Source organism: Prenolepis imparis, unplaced genomic scaffold, assembly GCF_030444845.1.
Source record: "Prenolepis imparis isolate NDT839.2.m4 unplaced genomic scaffold, iyPreImpa1.0 SCAF_5, whole genome shotgun sequence".
Classification (NCBI taxonomy): Eukaryota; Metazoa; Arthropoda; class Insecta; order Hymenoptera; family Formicidae; genus Prenolepis; species Prenolepis imparis.
The window spans coordinates 7,471,576-7,487,165 of record NW_028141163.1 but is presented as its reverse complement, the minus strand read 5'-3'; the positions used below and the strand labels follow the sequence as shown (position 1 = coordinate 7,487,165).

General features: G+C 30.2%; 2 protein-coding genes across 10 annotated transcripts in view; one reads left to right on the top strand and one right to left on the bottom strand.

Annotated features, from left to right (window-relative positions):
- Positions 1-7,609, bottom strand: part of Notum (palmitoleoyl-protein carboxylesterase notum) — a 209,316-nt gene extending 201,707 nt beyond the window's left edge. The window contains exons 1-2 of the mRNA XM_083039013.1: positions 7,395-7,609; positions 6,871-6,917 (exon numbers count right to left, since the gene is read on the bottom strand). The gene's annotated coding sequence lies outside the window, so the exon portion shown is untranslated. The remainder of the gene's footprint in view (positions 1-6,870; positions 6,918-7,394) is intronic.
- Kair1d (Kainate-type ionotropic glutamate receptor subunit 1D) overlaps positions 1-15,590 on the top strand; it is a 384,639-nt gene that overhangs the window by 217,241 nt on the left and 151,808 nt on the right. The gene's annotated exons all lie outside the window — the stretch shown is intronic.

The following is a 15,590-nucleotide window of genomic DNA, read 5'->3' as shown; positions in this document are numbered from 1 at the left end:
TCTATGTATGTATGTATGTATGCATGTATATGCGTACATATGTATGAATTAGTTAAATTTCATCAATGTTTGTTTAATGAACGCATAAAATGGCATAATAACTTGAAAGGGTTCACGTCATTATGACTTTAATGAGATTCGATAATGATAAATATGATATATTCAATCCCCCCCCCCCTCTCTCTCTCTCTCTCTCTTCGTACCAGATCTTAGCATCTACGCCAAATTATCCTTAACTATGAAATATGATACCTTGCTAGTAACACGAGTGAAAACATATCGACAATATTCTGATTTTGTCTTGAGAATTGTGAAAAATCTTTAAAAAATATCACAAGAGAGAACCTTTCTTTTACAATTTTAAGATGAAATTTACAATCAAGTACAAAGTCCATTGAATAACTTTCCATAAAAGAATTCGCAGATTTCCATCTCGATTTTCTTTCTTGGTGAATGAAATCAACGTACAATTACATGGCATAGAAAATCATCCGAGCAAGAAACTTCGATACCGCGCTTATTCCTTTAAACGCGAGAGAAATTAATAAACTGTCGGTTTATAAGTTCCGGAAATTAGCGAGGTAGTTTAATTAATGCTCTACTGAACTTCAAATCCCCGGCGGATATTTCCATACTTTGCAACACGTTCCTCTCTCTTTATAAAACAAGGAGTCCGCCTTTTCGTGGTATTTTCCCTTGCCATGTCCGTACACTGCATTTTAGTATCTCGCCTCATTCTCTTTTCCTTTATACCAGACACGCTCTATTCAGCTTTTATCAAATTTGAAATCGTGTCATCGAGAGCGATTTCCTCTCCTGACGTCCTTTGGGATTTGTGTCATTTACCACGATAGGGCTAATTAATCACAAGTTACTTCGCTTCTTGTCATCGTTATATACATGCATCGTTTCACGTTCTAATAGACTCTATATATAGAATCTGCACATGAATCGCTTTTATCCGTCATACCTTAATTATACGCAATACTCGAATTCCATTGATATGAATGCAAAAATAAAATTCGTACTTTCTCATATCATCTAATATCTTTATCGATAGATTTTCTGAATGCTGTAACTCATGCACGAGTTGTTTTAATTTTTATTACCGTGCTCAACCTTATTTCCTTTCTAAAGTTAATTGCAAGTCAGAAAATCGAAATGTAGAAATTTTATAATTTATTTAGCTAATTAAATACAAATAAATTAGTTAAATAAAAAGAAAAGATAAATTTTTTGTTTTGTGTGATATAACATGAACTTTATACATTTAATTTATTAATCCCAAATTATAAATCTCGCATTTGCATTCAAATATTAAAATGCATATTTAATTAGAATTTGATTTATTATTTTGTAATCTGCTTTTCTATTATTAATTTAGAACTTTAGCTTAATCTTTTAACTTTTTCCGTTTCGATCCATCACGCATTTTGTTTTATGAAAGAGAATATGTTTTTTTAATTAAGTCTTAAAGCTGATTACGATAATTTTAAAGATAGTTTTTGTAAAGTTTTTAAAATTTTACGTGCATATATTGAAGTGTGCGTGCAAGTGTGATAATTTTTAAATTACAGTTAATCTGCAATTCATCGTATTCATATAAAAATTAAAAAAGTTTGAAATAACTCACTTAAGATTAATAATTTGCTAATATAATTATCTAAATATTGACAAAGAATTAATGAAACGGCATTTTAAAGGTATTAAATATAATGAAGAGTATATACACAGAAATGATTAGACAGAATTATGATCTTCATAACCGATCTAATTTAAGTTTTACTGCATTTTAGATATATATTTTGTATTTATTTTTTAGTTAACTTTTTCTTTATATTAAATAAACCAGATTATATTTAACAAATAAAGCTATAACATTTATGCTGTCTCGGGTGTTTATCTAAATTCAGTTATAAACGCTAGATAAACGTCGGCTTCTCTCTTTAAAGTAACTTACAAGGTACTTGATTCCCGGTTTTTATTTCAGTACTTACACTGTTACGGTAAAGCCAAGATGGATCAGTAACCGTCTGATCTCACGACTTAAACGGCGGGCTCTTAGCAACTCGCGGATATAGAAACTCGCTTTCTATTATCCGGTCGCGCTGAGATTTTGCCCCCGGGGGCGACGTCATTCGGAAATTGGAAAATATATCTTCCCAGCAAAAAGGTCAACTCGATATACCGGCTCTGTACAGCGAGGGATTTTTCCGGGAAGCTGCTTACGACCGTTACGTCTGATTTATCGCGTGTGCGCCGCGCTTTACCGCGCTTTACCATGGTCGAGCCGATGAAATTAAGTATCTCGCGATAAGTTCCTTCCCTCACTCGATATACCGTCGATGCTTTATTCACCCTCGTCCGTTTACTATGCCGTTCTTTGGACTCTATGGGGTGAGTGGAACTGTTGTACACAAGAGACCCGGGTTGCCATTATGGAGTTTAAGATCTTTTGAGAGAAACCGATATATAATAACGAAGATTTTTAGGAGTATAAAAGGAACATGAAAATTCCTTTCTTCTCTCAATTCTGCATTGAGTAAAAATTTATCGGCGAAATACAAAGATTCCTCACAATTTATTATAGATGCATCTGATACGTGTAAGAAATAAAATGCAATATACTATGATACGTGATAATAATTATCGTGCTTTGGAAACTGTCATCTATTCTACTGAACTATTACATTAGATATGCAGTATAATAGTGATATTTTTGTAAGAAAGTATTTTCTATTTTATATTTAACAATTTTTCCTTTATGTTAGTTTCATATCCTTTGATTTATAAAAATTCATGTTATGTATATAGAACGTATATACAGAGAGAAACGAGACTACTCCTGTATTCTTGTTTATCTTTTTATATATATTTTTCTTGCATATATCTTTTGCTTTTAATATATTTTATAGATATATATACAGCTGTATATATTTTTATAATAAATCCGTAAATAAGAATTCTCTTAAGGTAAAATTTAAATTAAACAAAGGAAAAAGTTTTATAATTTGCATCCTCTGAAACTTATTTCATGACAATTGCTAGATGTTCAGGCTCTTATAATTTGCAATGCCTAAGGCAGTTCGTTGGACAAAGATCAACTTCAATTTTACACAAAGAAAGAAATACATACAAATATATACAAAAGCAAACCTGAGAGAAACTTGCGAAACCTCATATATTTTATTAGATTTCAAATTTTCGGACGTTTTTAAGTTCTCCTTTTTTTCAGTTACGCAAAAAAAAAAATTAATTGTAAAACTCTCGTCCTTCTATTTTAAAAAAGATTTAACTGTATATACTAAATATCTATTATAAAATATTTGTAATTTTTTTTCTTTAAAGAGAGAGAGAGAGAAAAAGATTTACATCACATTTATTGCAAGTTAATATGATGTAATAAATCTTTACTAAATACGCGCGACAGGTTTATGATGTTGAACGTACAATTATATTTATAGCCATTATCGCGGAATTAATTAAACGCGAAGATCGTTACGCAATCGAGTTATTGATTCAAATGTAGATTATTCTCATAACTATAAATCGCAATGATTACAATTTATTCGATTCGCGCGAACATTCCGGATTGTTTCGTGAAAATTTTCCAAACTAACAACATCTGAATGCGCATTTAATTTTAGAAAACGTATCCTCGAAGTTGTGTCGACGGCGCGGTTGCAACTTGTGCATTAAATGAATTCCATCGGTTAATTTCGAAACTGTTGCAATGACTATCCGTGCGATTATAAACTTTACCTTTTGTCGATTGCGGGCGCGATTGGGTTCTGTTTCAATTGCGTTGAGCACTTATCTGCTCTCGCTACGTTGATCCAGAAACCCTACAAAAACTCGCGCATATAAATTGAAAAGGGTTTATCGAGGTATCCCCGTTAAAATACGGAGATACGAATGATACGATATTGCTGCTCTGACAAATCGGCCGATATTGATGAATACAATCCGTGATGCAATATCAAGATTCCCGTACATTTTCCGAAAACTCTCTACACAAACATAATCTGTACGCGTGTATAACTATTTGTCACGATCGTTTACCGTGGACATTCGTTCGTAATCTGATTTTAAAAAAATATTATTTATTGGATATACCTGTTAAAAAGCAGCAAAGTTAAAGTTTCAACTTTGTAATTCTTTATATGTTTTTAGCTCCATTTAAAAGAAAAACAATTAAATCGAACACACAATCAATTATTTTTAATTCTTACCTTCGAATGTATACTGTCATTTTCTTTCATTAATTTATTACTTGCATAATACAGAATATCCTAAAAAATCATCGAATGTCTTTTTAATAATAAATTCTTTGCCTAATTTAGAGTCAATTTTTCCTTAACAAGAAAATGCGCATTTTTTATAAAAATAATGATACCAACGTAAAAACAATAATACCTAAAACGTAATTTCTATAATCATCTTTTTCTCTTCTCGAATATTTTTTTCTTTTAGCATTTTCTCTTTAATATGTAGTATATTCAAGCGCATAGCACAAACATCGATAAAAACGGGAAATATTTTGCTTTAACGAGATGTCAGAAAAAATCCTCATTTGTAAGAGATTTCTTTTCGTTGTCTTCTAATATGCATAATGCTATGGCAGTTGCAATATGCAAAAGATTCTGTCGTATATTTCTATATTTGTATAATATTTTTAGTAAAATAACAGCAAAATGCGAAATCAACATAAAATGAAAAAATTATGTAATATATTATATATGAAATTATATATAAAATAGAAACAAGCAACTCTCTCTCTCTCTCTCTCTTGAGGTATAACAAAGAGACACATTGTTCGTTTAACTAAATAATTAAGGAAAGCATTGTAATAATATGTAAAATAATATATAATTTGTCGATGCTGTGTGTGTATCGATTAAACAGAAGATGTCAACCCAATGTTATTGTTCTATTCATATAGTATATAAATTAATAATGAGCTATATTATATTCCTATATATACATATAATTATATAATAATTATGTGTGTGTATATACATATATAATACATATAAATATATATATATATATATATACACACATAATTATTATGATATTGATATTACAAACGTATAGAGAGCAGTATTGAATTTTGATGCAATCAATTAAACATTAATAATTGATACAACCACTGGTCATCTTTTTCTGATTATATGTCAAGAAAGTATAAAAAGGTTTCTTATTTCTCTTTTTTTTTCTCTCGTAAATACGTTAGTTATTGTGCTTTTCCCATGATCGCACGGATTAGGACTCAATCGAGTTTCACGATTGATAGTTTTCTTTTCTAGGGATGTATATAACGCGTACAATCATTGACCCGTTGGTAACGGAGCATTTCAGATCCCGTTTCTTTCTCTCAGGGCTTTGTGATAAGAAAGCACAGAAAACGATTCGTGGAAAGTCATAGGTACATGGACCAATAAATTTTCGCGAATTTTGACGCGAGGTTAAAACCCTGGAAAAGAGAAGGAACTGATCCCGAAGTAGGCCAAGGATTTAGTCGATACAGAATTCTATTCAAGTTAGAAACCCATCCTCACATAGCAATGCCTTTGTGTATAGCGACACAAGTTTCTCTGAAACCGGAATCGTATCGTCATCGATATCGCGGTATTGAAAAGCTATCTGATCGTATTCTGTGAAATGTTGAGTGGTAGCAACATATGGAGATTATATAAGATGTATGTACAACATTAATTGTGTTAACTCAAAATTCTATATAACAGAACCATTAGTTTACGTAATATTATGTTATATTATATAGAGTAATAATTGATATTATTGATTTCTAGTACTACAACATTATGATATTCAAGCTTCAGCATAATTCACGAGACAACATTATGATATTCAACTTCACCATAATTCATGAGAAGTGACATTTATTGTCATAACTTTCACTTTTAAAATATCTCATTTATATGACTACTTAATATTATGATGCTCACTGTAGTTAGATTATGATTATTCCAGTTTCATATTGTAATAGTGTAATTTAATTATAATCATAATGTAATGACATATAAATGAGAGATTTTAAAAGAGAAATTCATGATACTAAATATCACGAATTATATGTATAGTGAAGACCAAAATTGTCTTTACTATTATATATATCTCTATAATTTCTCATCTTTTTAATAAAAGCAAAATAAAATTTATTAATAAATATTTTTTGCAGGGAACACAAAGAAAACGATGACGAATTTTTAAGCATATATGTAAATCTACGATAAATATTTCAAACTGAATAGAACTAAGTCCTGACTTTTAGTAAATTATTCTCTTTTATGAAGATATTAAAATTACTGTAGTATTTGCATTTTTTTCTCACAAACCACAAGAAAGACCACTAGAAATTTTTGATGTACATATGTATATATATATAAGTGAAAATTTTTAGCTGACCACATACATGTCATTTTTAGATCTTAACTCTTGGCAAACTATTTTTTCTCTATTACAACGCTTCTACAGAATATTTTGGTATAAATATAGGAACAATCAAGGAATTTTATCTACGTATATGAACAACAAGACACGCAAGTATTTTTAAATATACAGAATTTTTTCAAGCTTTGATTCTTAGCAAATTATATCTTTTTATCATAAAAAATTAAAAATTGCAATAGTACTTGTATTTTTTAGCACAGAAAACACAGAAACGACTGCCAGAAATTTTTAATATACACAGATACATACAAAAATTTTAGATTGTAGCATGTTCTTTCAGATCTGATTCTTAGCAAAATATTTTGCGAATTTGTTTATATACAAACATATCTGACATTATTTTTGTAATTAATTTTATTCTGAAATTTTAAAATAAAAAAATAATGTAGTACTCACCGATATGATGTACAATAGTGAAGTCATACATAGCATGTATTGTTAATCTGTAAAATAAGAAAAATAAATTATATTTTATATAAATTATATTATTATATTATATATGTATTATACCATATATAATATATATAATATTATATATATAATAATATTAATAATATTAATAAAATAATATTAAAATAATATTAATAATATATTAATAAAATATATAACATTATATATTAATAAAATTTATAATATTATGTATTATTTAGATATAATTTTATGTAAATAATCTAAATATTATATATAATTATATTTTAAGTAAGCAATATTGAAATACTTTATACATTTATATTTATATAAAAATATTGATTGATATAATTATTTTATTAAAAATCTCTATTTTAAGCATTATAATATATAATAAAATCTCAAATATTTTATATGGATTACAGTTTACAGTAATTTAAAATAAATACTACTGCGGAGATAAATGAATTATCACTTATACAAATAACAAATAATAAATGAAATAATTTTACCCTACGATTGTTCCGCCGTCACCTGATGCTTCTAGAGATCCTTTCCTTTTCTCTTTAATTGCTTCTTTATGTCACTCACTCGCGAAGGCACTTATATAATTACACGAGTACTATTCGGCAAAATTTGCGCAGCACTTTACATGGCACTGTCGACGTTAATTACATTGACACGCGTTTTCAAACTTTATTATATTAAGTACACTCAGTTTCACGCTATTTTTACTTCGAAACGTTTGATGGACCAATCTTGCGCTTTGAAGTGAAAATAACGTCAAGCAAAACGCTCTCTTTATGATGGAAAAAAATGCCAACATTACGATCACACAACGCCAGGCACAATAATACGTTTGCTATATTAAAATCAAACTGCCAAATTCACGCGTTACTTGTCGCGCATGCGCGCGGCAATGTTCTCCCTGTCATTAACATATTCTTAGGGCTAATTTCACCGGTTAGTTAAAATTAGCAGGGTGGCCAAACCAAGCATTTACATGTATCTATGAATGTCATGAATAGTTTCATGTCAGTTGGCCACTCTGCTAATTTCACGCCGTTCATCTACTTGGTGAAATTCACTGCGTTATATCTCAAGACGATTTTATTACTTCGCATATTATAATGTAAGTATATCTAAATAAATAAATTTGTCATTACAAATCGAATCTATCGTGGGATATAATCGATATATAGAATACAGTACAAAATATAATTGAAATTTTATTGCCAATTGTGATACGATTTCCAACGCGCAAAAACACCGCGAAAAATACACATATCACATTAATAGAATTACAGAGTCGCGAGCACGATAATCGTATGCTAGAGTTCATCGCCAATATTAATCAATTACTCCAATCAATAATTGTTAATTGTAATAATTACCGGGAATGTGTGTGATCGCAAGACAATGTACCACGCACGCAGCGCCACTACCTGTCGGCCGACGTCGCGCCACACGAATGACGAAACTACTAGATGAGTGAACTACCGCGCGACTTAACCTTGACGAGACGTGACGTCATTCGCGCGGCGCGACTCGAGCGAGCGCGGCCAACGTCACGATGCACATGTGTATAACACCTTGTCGGTCGAAAGTCGAAACGCGATCGCTCTCTATATTAATTACAGTTATCGGTTTAAGCGTTTGATTAATTCGTAATAACCGACACGTAAGATTATCGCGCGTGCAGTTATTTGATTCAAGTAATCAAAAGACGTTTATATATATATATATCGAAATCATCTACACTAATGCATTAATAATAGAGGTATGTATCTCTAACCTGCAATTGCATATTTCGCGAACTTTTTGCTGTGGAAATCTATTAGAATTACAATATTACATTTCGATTACGGTTATTTTCCTGATGATTTATCGCATTTTAATTTTTAAAAATCCTCTCTATTAATTATCTCACGTCGATTGTTTATAGTAGTTCCGTTCGAACACGGATTTATTTATTCATTTACGTTAATATGTGAAATAGTAAATTTGTCTTAAGAGATATAAGCGTAAAATATTTATTAGTAACAGAAATAATATTGCCACGGCGAATAACACGTAAAATAACTTTCGTATATTAAACGTATTATTATGCGTAGCATTGTGCATGACTGTTTAAATTGTATTTTTTTTTTATTATAATTTAATAAAATTATATTTTTAAATACGTATTAGTAATTATATCGATTAATTCCAGGAGTGCCATGTAAAATGTCGCCTCGAATTTTGCCGATTAACGCTCGTGTGATTATAAGTAAGTGTCTTCGCGAGTTAGTGACATGAAGAAGAACTAAAGATAATGAAGAGATAACCCGGAAGGCATCAGATGACAGCGGAACAACCGTAAGGTGAGCGATTTATAACTTATTTAATTTATTATTTGTCACTTGCATCAGGCATTAAGACTTTTTAAAATCCCGTATGATGAAAAACAATAATATGTATCACGGATAAACTTTTCTCTTAGAATTTGCCCTGAAAATGATGGTAATTGTGAAACAATATGGTATGGAAAGAATTTTATGAGAATTTCTCTGATTAATATTTATCACAATAAAAATAATAATATCTATGACAATAAAATATAAAACATGTTTGATTAATTTTACTATGCAGTTTAATAAAATTAATCAAACATATTTTATATTTTATTGTGATAGATATTATTATTTTTTATTGTAATAAATATTAATCAGAGAAATTCTCATAAAATTCTTTCCATATTATATTGTCCCACGATTACCATGATTTTCAGTAAATTGTAAGAGAAAATTCTCTTTATGTGCATATTTCTTTTTATTAAAAAACATGATTGATTAATAAATAATTTATTAATCAATCATATGTTTTCTAATAAAAAGATATATCGCTTATTTCCTGTAACAATGACATAAATAAAAAATCGCCCTTTTTGAGTTATTAGTACAGGGAGAAAAGTTGCTACATGTACTATTTACAGTTTATTTTTCCTGAAAGATCACAATTTTTTCTCTCAGAGTCTCTCTGTATAAGAATGAAGATCTAAAAAAGTTCGCTATAATTTATTTTATTTGCGGATACATCGAAATAAGTTTCCTTTGCTAAAATCTTTATTTTTTAAATATTCAAAGTCTTTGGGTTTGACAAGTTACAAATTACGAATACAAGGTAAGATCAATCTTTTTGTTTGTTATATTTATTGACTGATTAGGCAAATTGAGACGTGTTCTTGTATCCGTTCGGGAAGCTTAACGATCATTGGATCCAGACACAGACATTTAATCACACATATACAGAATGCATACGAATAATACTACAGAGTAGTTTTCGCAGAGATCGAACGATTCCCAATATCTGTGAGTGCAGTCGAGTTTTACTAGTAGGTACACATAAATGGTGCGTGCAATTATTGCCATCAAAGCACAGCAAATGTAATTTCGAAGCGTTACAGAACATGTGGCGAGGCGATCCTTTTCTTCTCTCATCAATTTATTGATCATTTTACATTACGTATTACTAACATATTTTTTAAATTTTATTATGAAATAATAATAAAATCTTTTATATTTTATTCTGTTATTCTTACAAAAAATCTTTAAAATTTGTCAATTACTCTTTATAATATTTATATCCAGAAGCTTATTTTTTTGCGATGATCTGTCAGAGTAAGATATACATACTTTAACAATTCTTTATTTTCACGTGTATATATATAATAATATATAATTATATTTCCGCTTGTTCGTTTATTATTCAGACTTTTTGTCCCTCATAATTTTGTACGTCACTTATTTCGACAGATTCTTCTCGAGATAATAAATTTCTGTTGTCTCTTTTAGTGAAAAAGCAGGAGATTTAACGGGCGTGCATTTATTTTCCTTAATTGCATTCTTATCTATTAAGATCGGTAATTCGATTTAGCGCAACAGAAGTTTCTTCGAATCTTTCACGCGATACAATCTCTGCTTTTCGCAGGATTTAGTTCCTGCTTGCCCGCAGGATTTAATTTCGTAACGACGAGAATATTTCTATCTTATTTCTCTAAAGTATCCCGATGTATCTCACCTCGGTCGCAATGTCCATTTTCAAAGTTTTCCGAAGCGCGAAGCTTATTTCTATTTCACGTCGTGCCGCCGAAGTATTTCCGACAGGGATTTCTTGCGTGAAAAGTAAGAACGCCATCCAACTTTCATTGTAATGCGACGAGTCGCCGCAATATGTTACGAAAGTAATTTCTAAAGTAGAACCGCTGTTCCGGAATAACGTATATATACGCGTGTGTAGATTGAACAACCCGTACAACACAATCACAAGACAATTACAGTTAAGGATATTCCTTTAAAGGCACACAAGATATACACCGTCGTCCGCTTAAATTCGATTTTAGTACCATAATTATGTTTTCTCGATCAATTTCGAAATATTGACCGCACATGAAATGTTACGTTAAAGACAATCACGCTATCGCTACTAAATGACGCATCACTCGATGTCAAATCTGATTTAGTGACCTCAATCTGTTCCGTTTAGATAATTACGCGTAGTTTGATCAGTGCATCATCGATCAGACCAAATGAAGTGATCTAAAATTAATGCAAGTCATTTGCGAACCAAATGCATTGACTGCACATTTAATAAACCAAATTTCTTATTTAGTACAAATTACTAGATAAATTTGTAAAGGTGACAATTAAGAGTGAATGTCGTTAAATGAACAAATATTATATATATTTAAATCTAATCTAATATAATGTGCAATATATACTAGTCTAAATTTGTTTAATTTACTTTCAAAAGATTGATCACGAATCATTAAAGCATCAGATGAATTAAAGAGCTAAAATTACAGGCAAGTTTTGCCAATCTTCGTTTCTCATGCCTCGTTCTTTAATTAACGAACTTGTTGGTAATACGAATTGATTGCCTGTGCAGATGTTAATTTAGCCCTGATAGGAGCCGTTTAACTTTTAATTAGAATTCGAAGTAGCACGAGCAATCCGTGCGCGCGTACGTGATTACCGACCCGATTATCCATTTCCGGTATGAGCGACGGATGCATCGGATCGACGAATTAACTTTCGCACGAGTTCATCAGCTCGGGCTGAGTCGTGAATCAGGTAGCTACAAATCGTTAAAATAGGAACAGGCGGCTGCATCATTCGTACGGTAATCAGCGCCGAGTTAACTATAATTATGTCCGACCGAGCCGGTAATTAATTCTAAAATGAGAGACGATTAATCATCTCTCGTGGCTATGCCGCGCGATACAATATTTTACTCAACCTTCCGACAAATATTTCCTCTACTCCTTCACGGAACCGGAAAATCCAGGCAAACAGTCCTGATTGCGTTTATTTTTTGCGATCTTTATAAAATGCATCACTTGCACTTTTTAATCACTTATACGTACTTTAGCGAGAGGTATTCTTTTGACGAAAAACTTTTTACTTAAGGTTAAACAATATTAAAATATTTTTCCCACGAGAATTCTCTTTTTCTCTCTTTTTTCTCTCTTTTTTCTCTCCAACGGAGAACCTATTACCTACGTAAAAGAAAGTTTATTATAAAATTCATAAGATTTTCTGAACTTTTCTTTGAAAATGATAAGTTAAATAAATACGTAATCCTTGTTGTATCTTAAAAATAGCATTTTGTTATCATTGTGCATAAGTACATTTAATTAATATGATTAATCCGAGATAAATAAAACAGAAGACATGCATTACTTTACTTTAACTTATTTCTACGATGAAACAAAATTTGGAAATATATAAATACATCACTCTTCTGATGTAAACGCAAAAATATAATACAATCGTTTGTCTTACGGCAATTTGATAAAAATGGTTTTAACGGGTTTTAATTTTAATTGTTCCGATCATAAATAAAAAAACAATATTTGTGTATAACGAGATTTATTTATCGTTTGTGAGCACATGGCATATGGTATCATTTAAGCGATGACTCCAAAGTGATAGTGCAGATGTGGCTTGGCGCCAACAAAGCCACATCCGAAAACCCGGGCGGCACGATATGAATCGCCTTGTATATATATTTAAACCGCTCGTAAACGATATATATGGGCAATTATCTGCAGTGTGCCGAATGGACAAAAAAGAGGCAATTTCTGTCATATCAAAATATTGAAGGCAGTATTTGAGTTAAAAGAGAACATGTAGAAAATATGAAATTTCGCGCTTGACTATAGTGACGTAGTGACGCGTTTTAATTTAGTTTGCATTTTTTGGCTTGAATCACTTTAGGCAAATTTAATTAAAACCATTTTGATAGTTTGATAAATGGAAACGAAATCAAATTTTAAAATAATTTTTTCAATATAATTCGTTGATAGATATAATCGAGAAAATTATAAATTGCAAATTGTAAATTTACGTTAAATTACTCGATGCCCTGACTAAAAATAAAAAATTTTGTTTCTGTAATCAAAAGATTAAAAGAAAATGCTTAATATTGTAGTATTTATCAGAATATCATTACAGATCAAGTTTTGGATTATTTATGCATATATGATTTTATTCATTTTTTTCAATATTTTCTACCGGCTCACTTTCTAAAACTAATTCTAATCTAAGTGAGAGTTACCTTGACAGTTCCCGCAATTATTTCCCGCAATTATTGCTGTTACCTAGTAAATAAACTACGTTTATATTCTTATAGTTTCATTTAGCTCGCGGAATTTCCTTTATAGGACGTTCCAAGTCTTTCTTTCTTTTGCACGAAAAGCATTGGTATCCGAGACATGTTGGGAGAGACGGAAAAAGCCATAGCGTGGAAAAGAGAAAGCCGAAAAATAAAGAATAGCCTCCTATTTGAGCAGCTCTGCGAGGTAGAGCCAACCGTAATTTGAGCGAATTCTTTGACCTTCCGGAATCCGTTGTCCGTGTACCCCATCACCACCGATGCTTAATTTTCCCCAAGTTGTCTATGCAAGTATTCACTATAAAAATTGTTACTCGTCGTCCCGAATTTTTCAAAGTCCACAACTTTCTTTATCTACAATTTTTATGCATGTTTGTCTTTTATATCTACTCATAATTATAATAATATGGATACAAATTATTGAGCAATATTTTATTCGTGAAGTGATCTACATTTTTATATATATAGATCGATGTTATTTGTTATATAATTTTTGCTATAATTATTCTGATATTTTCTTGAATTTATTTCATAAATAATAATTCTTTTATTTTCTTGTTTTCGTAAAACTTTTGCAACTAAATTGACTTGTATTAATGCCATTAAAAATATATTTCATCTTTTTGGTTAATAACTTATAAGAAATTTTAAAGAAATTCTTTTTCTAAGACTTGAGAGACAAACTTTTATTGCTATTATTTTATATATAGTCATTACGTTTACTCTATTATTAGAAATACGCAATATTTGCTATTTCTGGTTCAATTTTTTTAATATTTACTATATATTATTTATTATTTATAAGTTATCTTGTTTCTTTTTATTTGAACACGTATAATTATATTGAATATAAATTAATACAACAAAACGAAAATTTTTTAAATCATAATCATAATCATGATCTTCTCGATCAATCTGTTTCAAACTTTCGCATGACATTTCATAAATTTGACTCTATCGAAATAGATCGCGCAAATCAATCAATTATTTTGTGATTTTCACACGCAAAAACGGTAAAAAAAAGACTCGATAATACTAATGGCACGACGACGGAGTAAAATACCGGAAGACGTTTATACGAGCGGAGGCAGACAATGCCGGCAATAAACCTGGTTTGGCAGGGCGAGGGTTTAGGTAAAATTGCTTGCGATAAAAAGATAGACATCTTTTTGTTTGTCGGTGATTTGTCGCCGTGCATAAACGCCATCGTGCAATTTTGAAACTTATAAGGCGATAAACAATTTATTGCATTACCGCAATGATATCAAAAGAACGGCAGGATAATGCGCGACATGAATTTAACATTAATCACGCCAAGTGCCATTGTTCGCTCAATGAATGAAAGAGTTGAAGATTGAAATTTTCACACAACAAAGCGCACTATCCTTTCTCATTTAGAATACGGGACTGCTACGATTGTTCCGTTTTTTGATACATATCTGCGAGGATATCTATATAGAATATTATATCGGTATTTAATTTGTGATCGATATATATACAATATTTTATATATTCCAGACTTACAGCATTTTTGAGTTTTCAAAAATTTAATCTCTTGATGTCTTTTCTCTAAAATTAATTGGCATTTTTCTCTTAATTTTATAGAGCTTAATATGTTACATAATAATACTAAAAAAAAATATCATATTAGATTTATACATATTCTTAAAATTTCTAAAGAGTGCACGTGTTAAAGAGGAAAAGAAAAAAAGAGAAATTGTTTCTTTATAATTTTCTTCTTTATATAAGTTACTTATTTAAAATACAAGAATATTATTAATATTATTAATATTGTTGAATATGATATTATTGGCTTATTGATATTATTAAACATTATTATTAAGTGAGAGTTTTTTTTCGTAGAACAAAGCTGCGAATCCCTTTAATTTTGTGAATCGCTAAGTGAAATAATTACTTGAAAAGTTTATTTTCAACAAGCATTAAAAGAGATCTGCGAAATTGAAAAAGTTGTGTCATTCGAGATCTCTACCTATTTCAGCATATTCATTAAAAGTTTAATTCCGTCATTATAAATATAACCGTAAAGCCTTTTG